This window comes from Perna viridis, chromosome 6 (assembly GCF_037379345.1).
Source record: "Perna viridis isolate PV_CMFRI_1.1 ecotype Kerala chromosome 6, ASM3737934v1, whole genome shotgun sequence".
Classification (NCBI taxonomy): Eukaryota; Metazoa; Mollusca; class Bivalvia; order Mytilida; family Mytilidae; genus Perna; species Perna viridis.
The window spans coordinates 12,664,595-12,672,217 of NC_142450.1; positions in this window are offsets into that span (position 1 = coordinate 12,664,595).

Genomic DNA, 7,623 nt, shown 5'->3' on the forward strand with positions numbered 1-7,623 from the left:
AACAATTTTCTCTGAACGATTACCGTTATAATCATTTAGCATCCTCATTTTCAACAAGAATTGAACAGTATAGTGCAAAAACAATTACATGTTATATCAAAGAGTTACTTTGAAGAATGCATAATAACTAAAACAACACAAAGTGCATATTATACGTCATTCAATGGGGTTTAAATGCTGTATTTTGCACTTTTGATACAATATGATAGGCGGATACCATATTTTTGCAAGACCGTAATGACAAATACTCGGGAGCATTGCTCTTGCATTCATTCACAGATATCCCATACCTGTCTATAGTAATTAATTTTAGCTGTGATTTCTTGTTTGTGTTTGACGGGGGATAATTTCATCTACGTTTGATTAAACCACAATGTTAAATGAATATGACATGACCGTGTAATTGTTATCAGCAACCTGTTGGCATTGAAGGCAATTAACTGAACAATACTCATTCAATGCTATCTAATATTTTGTACACTGGTAGAGAAAAATGTAAAGACTCAGGAACCACCGCACAGTGTGTAATACTCATAAGAAAGACGTGATTTTTTTGGTGCTGATTTTGGCTTGACATCATGAAGTCAAGCATGGCCATTTTTTTTTCAAAGACAGTATTTTGCTGTTGGAAATATTTCTTTGTGGTCAAATATTCAACGAAATAGAAGATTTGGGAAAAAGTGAACCAAACTGCGGATGAAAGAGTAAAAACATCAAAAGTAAATATGTCATAAGTAATGTGTTGTTATTTCTGATTGACCACATGCACAAAACGTATTATTAACAATATTTCAAATGAACAGGTGTACGTTTACAGAGATGGTGTCAATTGGTCGTTAAAATGTTAAGTTAGGCATGATATTTAACTCCATGCATGTTAAGTAGTTCTTGGACGCTTCTCACAGTGACGTTTGACGAATAGCAAAAGTTAAATGATAGACGGTAAAAAAAAAACATTATTTTGTGAGGTAATAATGGCTAAATTGTGCACACAACGACTTGGAATTTATGTTTACCTGTATTAAAATACCAGCTGATTTTTATGATAGGACAAAAGGGTATATTAGGAAATCAGCTTAAGTTCGTATAAAAGACCAAACACGATTTTTCTTCGTTCTTACTTATGCAGTTCAGTTTTAATAGCCAAAACAGAAAACAACAAAGGAGTGACAAACATTTTTTTCGCAATATTAATGTTGACTAGTTAGGTTTTCTTACTAAACATTGTTGGTGGTCCAAATGTATCCACAACTATATATTTGAAATGTCAAATTCTGGTTGGTAGCTATTTATCGTTAGTATTTGTATGCACCTTCGTATGTTTGACACCAAACATTCTCTGTTCGTCAGATAGTCCCTTTGAAGGGATACCGGTTTTCATTTTGTTAACATTTCAAAGCATTTTAATCTATCTACAAACGGTATTATAAAACATTATCGGTAGGAGAACTATGGTGTTCTTTAGAATGATTTTCTATGGTTATTTCCGCAATATTTTTCAATTCTGTCTAATCTTAAGGCATGGTTGAATTTGTCGTATTTGATTATTTGAATGATGTATAAAAAAATGCAAGTTACATAATAATCACGGAAAAGTAGCATGGATTTGTTGGGTTTTTTTTCACAAGTTAACAAATGAATGAAAGAGAAACAGCTATCGTAATAATAATTAAGTACCCGAAATAAACTGACGTGATTCTGGTATTCAGATTAGAAATACTTAACATCTAAACATGCTTATAATTGAATGTTTTCAACATTTCACTTATTTTCAAACTAAAAAAGCAAAAATCCTTTTTGAAAGATTCTCAATTTCATGATATTTTTTTCTTACATTTTTAGCAACCTTTACATACCAAATACCATTAAGCATGTAGTCTGTTATTGCAAAATGTACTTTCTTTGATCAAAAGAGTACACTTAATCTGATTTGACTTCATAACTTCGATTTACGGCTAGATAAATAAACATGGATGTCCAATTAGTTACAAAAATATTTTATCAATCAAAATTAGAGATTAGCATATTAATTTGTTGTATATATAAACATCAATTAGTTTGTTTAACTTGAATACCAATTGTTCACCTGGTTTTACTGTAATAGTGATAAAACAAAATGAAATGAAATAAATTAATAATTAAATAAATACATAAATAATAATAGTAATTGAATTATGTTTGCATCGAATTAAGTTGGTAGACCTAGGGTAAGGGACATAACTCATGAAAGCAGTGACATGTTTGTGTTATATTTAATTTCACCAAAGCTTCTTAAGCTTTTGTTTGAAGCAGAATAAAATGAATCAAAATTAATTAGATGCTTACATAGGATTGTTGTAAAATGCTGAATACAAACGTTTGAATGATTTTTAAGCGTTGTGGCCCTTACCTTAAGTCTACCTCCTTAAAGCGCAACACTAGTAAAAAACAAGAATTGAATGAATGATTGATTTTTGACATGTGATTAAAACAATAGAAATGAATCGGTACAAAAATTCATATCGTAGTTCTGAATTGTTTAGGACACACAGAAGCTAAGCTATACTACCTCGAACTTGTATTTGTAATTTTATCTAATGTATTTTATTGGTTTCGTTTTCGTGTTGGTCAAATTCTTGGATTTTGATCTCTGAATTAATATTGTCTTTCTGCTTGATGCTTCAGTTATTTCTTTGTCGATATTTAAAAGTCAAAGATATACGACACGCGGCTGTACACACTTAATATTAAGCTTACATGAACTGCAACTCACAATATACTTGAGAAAAAAAACGTAGGTATTCTTATCTTATGATTGATAACAGTGCATTTATAACTACTGATGATAGATTCCCCATCACTTTTTTATACAGCTAAGGAAATCTGTCAACATATTGTATAACAAATTTAGTATCAAATGCTCTATACAATGATACAATCATACTCAATAATCAATTTTATATTCTTGATATAACGTTTTATGCCACTTTTTAATTAATGATAAAGTTACACAAACAAAGGTTTGAATAGTTCTTTATTTTAATAGGGTTTATTTTGATGAATCCATCAAATAATAAAAAAAAGCAAACGAGTCTGTCCATTGTGAAACATGAAATAAACATGACATAAAGGGGGGGGAATATAACAAGGAATCGACAAAGTTGTTCAGACAAAAAAATATATATTTCCCTTCCTCCAGTTTTGTTCTTTACATTTTGTTTATATATGCATATGTGATGCAACAAAAATCTCCATTTAATAGACATTCAAAACCAGACACATCGGTTCAAAAGTCAATTAAATCTATTTCAGTCATAAGAAATATTGTGCTATTCGGTACTTTCTTTATGGTGGAAAGACTTTCAATCCTTTGCAAATGTCGTTACAAAAGCTTTAGATATATCGATTCATCCTTTCAACAGCTTAAATGGATTAAAATATTCATTCTTTGTTCTTACATTGCAATAATTTGTGTGATTTGTTTATAAGTATTCATGCTTGACCGATATGCATTTATATTCGACTTTTACATTAATCTTAACATCTATTTCTAATCGGAGCTTTCCAATTTTGTTCCAATAGTTTATTAATTATTAACGATATCAATGTATCAGCACCACGTATACTCAAACCATTCGTTATAGTCTTATATCGTACACTAATAACATAGACTGTGATTGTGTCGATAATCAACGATTTATTAATTGCCCATTATCTTCCCGTAGAACAAGAAATGAATGAATGATGATGTATATTTATAGATCCGGAGACTTCTGAACTGGGTTATTGATCTTCTTTTATTGCTACCCACTCAATCGGAATACTTTCCCTATTATATATCTATACTACCGTTATCATTTACAGTATACCATCCATCAGTCATCAATATATTATAATTGTTTTGGTTACTGATGATGTTCTGCAGTATACCGGAAACAAATAACGTTACTGATGCAGGGTTGGAACTTCAATCCTGATTTAGCAAAGCAATTAATTTCTGAGGTAATGGCCTTGAGTTAATGCCTATTATGCCGAACGTTTAAAGGAAATTTCAAACATTTATCATCTTAAAGAAAAGAGACCAAAGTACGTTAAAAATAGGCAGTGACTTAATATCACCAAAAGAAAACAAAACAAAACAAAACAAAAAATCAAAAACAAAAACAAAAACAAAACAAAAAAACTAAAAATCGTAATTTTCCTGCGGTTATTATCATTAAGCACAAAATCCCAGTTTCAATGAACATTTTTTTCTATTTTCATGAAAAAAAATTCCCCCAGTTTTTACTAGTTACAGATATCCCGTTTGTGGTCGATGTCTCTTCCAACTGTATGAACGGTACTTTTAATATGCATTTTATAGGACATATTCTTTATAAATGTACAGTTTGTTGTATATTCATTTATTACATATATTTTATGATCATGCAATTTCCTGGAAATTTACTTTATTTGAACATGTATTGTGATTGGCATTATTTCTTGTAGCTGTATTCTGATGGAAATGAAATATGCTTAACGCGCTTCTCTTTTTTTTTTCATTATAATATAACAACCCTTATATGAAAAGTTAATAAATAACAGAATACTAAATCACATTTTAAATCTCAAAAATGCAGGCCACTATGAAAATAATAGAAACATAGTCAAAAACAATATGTAACGACAAAAATGGTTCAGTAAATTAACCTTGAAACACCAATCTTGCAAATCTCCTTGCTGCATGATATTACCTGAAAGGAAAAAGGCACAATACAGGAAGTCTGTATTAATTTGGCAAGTTCGTCTGCCAAATCTCCAATGCGGTAAGTTAAGTGATAACCGCTGATATTTTGTCAATTTTATCCAGCATCCGCATTGACAAAAATCTCCGCACCCTTTCCCGATATGAATAAATATAAATACTTTTTCTTGTATTTACTGTATGGAAAATAAATAATCAATTCGGCATGAAGGTCATTCCTAGCTCTAACTATCAAAGTAAGATTATAGACTTTAGCAGTACATCATTGGGTGAGCTATCTGAAATTTTCACATCAGTACCAAAGTCAGTAAGTTAATCAGGTATGTGCCATGCACTGAGAGGAAGATCATATTTATCACATGACTATTATCAATAGATGCGTTGTGAAGACAGTTTTTAGTTTTTTTTTCTCGGTTTTTCTAAATGTCAAATATTCGCCCTCAAAATAACTTATTATGAATAATCATTATGTGTTCTTATTCTCAACTTTCAACTCAAAATTTGAAAGCTTTTGAAGACTCTTTGTAATCATGTTAGGTCATTAACATTAGAGGAATGTGTTCCGACAAATGCAGAATTATTATTTAGCATGATACATCGAAGGCCAACGCTACAGTAAAGCGTTTTTTGTAACTTCCGTTCGTGTAATTAAAACAGACATAACACTATGTTAGGATACAACGACCGATATTCGAATGTTCGTTGACGTCTAACTCTATTGATATTTTTTATGTTCAAACATTGTTTTAAATTACAATGCCATGTCGCTTATTTTCGAAATGTACCAAATGACACACATGTGAAAAAAGAAGGCATCGGTTTCTTAGTATATTACAACTAGCGATTCTACAAATATTCGATGACTGCTTAAAACTACAATGCTTGTGATAGCAAAGTCGCATTGAAGAATAATCAAGGGAACCGAGGTTAAAGCTGTAATCAAAAGAATGTAATCCAGGGACAAAAACCGGACATGGAAAACAGACATACACAACAAAGAACATAAAGTAACTGAAATCATACATACAAAGTAACAAAGGCAAATGAGCAACTCGGACTCCACTAAAAACTGGGAGCATGGACCAGGTGCACCGGTAGGGTAAGCGTCCTCTGCCTTTCTAGAAATACCCGCCGAGTTGCTCATAAAATGTCAAGTCCGGGTTAAAAAAAAGGAAAGGAAAACTATGGCACGTTGAACAAATCGGTTTTTCATTGCGCAGATGGATACATTAAGATGTGTTGCTACAGAGAAGCTTGTCTGAATCAAACACAAATGGGACATTGTTGGTTAAGACAGGAGCTTTATACATCCAGGTTGAAAATAAACACCTTAAAAAGTGTCTGTTTAGACACCTAATCGTTTCATTCATTGTTCGATTTTTACGGTCTCATTGTTATTATAAAATAAAACATAAAAAGTTTCATCAGACATTTTTCAACATAATGAAATGAAAACGGTTTTTTTATTTCGTCCACCCCGATACTGTTTGAAGATTCACAGTGTATTTTCTCTTTGTTGTATTATCTCATATATGTACATATATTTGTATATGTCTTTTGCACTTCATGATTTTCTCATGCTATGAGTAAATGATATGAAACTTGTATGGTGAAAAATCTTCGCGCCTTACATATGTTTTAAGTCGACCATAATCTTTATATTTAAAAAATAACATTGGGTTGATAGTTATTTGCAACTGTAAAAATATAAATATCAAAACTATCATACATGTGTTGGTTCGGTTGTTTGCATATCTATTTTCCCTCTAAATAAATGGAGTTGAACAATCAAGATAACGGTCACTATAAATCATTCACGCAAGTGTTCAAAAGCAGCGACCATCCTCTAGTCCCGATTTAGAATTCCAAGCCGATTACTTCAAAAATATTCTACACGAAATGAACAAAAAAAGATAACAAAAATGTTCTGTCTTTTTGTCCTTGTAAATTTCACCGCAGAAATGTTTTGTTTGCATTATTATTGCCAACCTTGATAAATGTCCTGGTAATTTCCCCTCCTTTTTTATTCAAATAATAATATTTAAATCTTTTCCTAGATTTTAGCTTAACAAAGGATCAAATTATTGACTTCCTCTTAAATGTAACAACTGCAGTTAAAAGGGTTCCATACTCTCTGGAAAGTAATTAAGACAACCGATGTTTGAACGACATTTACTCTCTTCATATGGCTATTGTTGTTTACTCACCGCCTAAAGCCCACTTCGCTTCATTTGTTCGACAAACAAACGTTATTCTCAATGATTGCCTTTCTGTACTTTATTATTCTTTCATTTTTGTTTTGTTTTCATTTCGGTGACTATTTTGATTGTTGCTTATTGTGCAAATAGAGAATGAAAACATAGCAGAAAACAAAAATCAAGAAAGTACAGAGCTGAGCTCATAAAAATGATATTTGTTCTAAACATCAATAAAATAGTTTTATCATTACATGTGAAAAAAATTTAATTAAATGTTAGGGTGGGGAAATTCATTCAAATTGATAAAATATAGTTACTAATGCTACAAAGAAAGTGTAAATCCGATTAACTGAATTTTGATTAATTGAAACTCATATATGAACAAAGAGAATTTGTTAAAACACGAATCTGTCCAGCGCCTTTATCTTCAATCATTTTTTTGCATATGCCGTGGATGTAATTGAATTTCGCTGCAAAGCATTTTAAGAAAATAAAAACATCAGACCATTTTTACATTTAAAAATATATGCATTATTTTAACTTGGATATATTGTATTATCACTCTCAACTGTAAAATAAAAATGAATCACAGAAAACCAATGTAAATAAAATGGACAGAAAAATCGAGAAAACAAGCACACTTATCAACGGATATGGTTGATATTGTTCAAGAAGTATAATTCAGTTGTTATATATGATAAT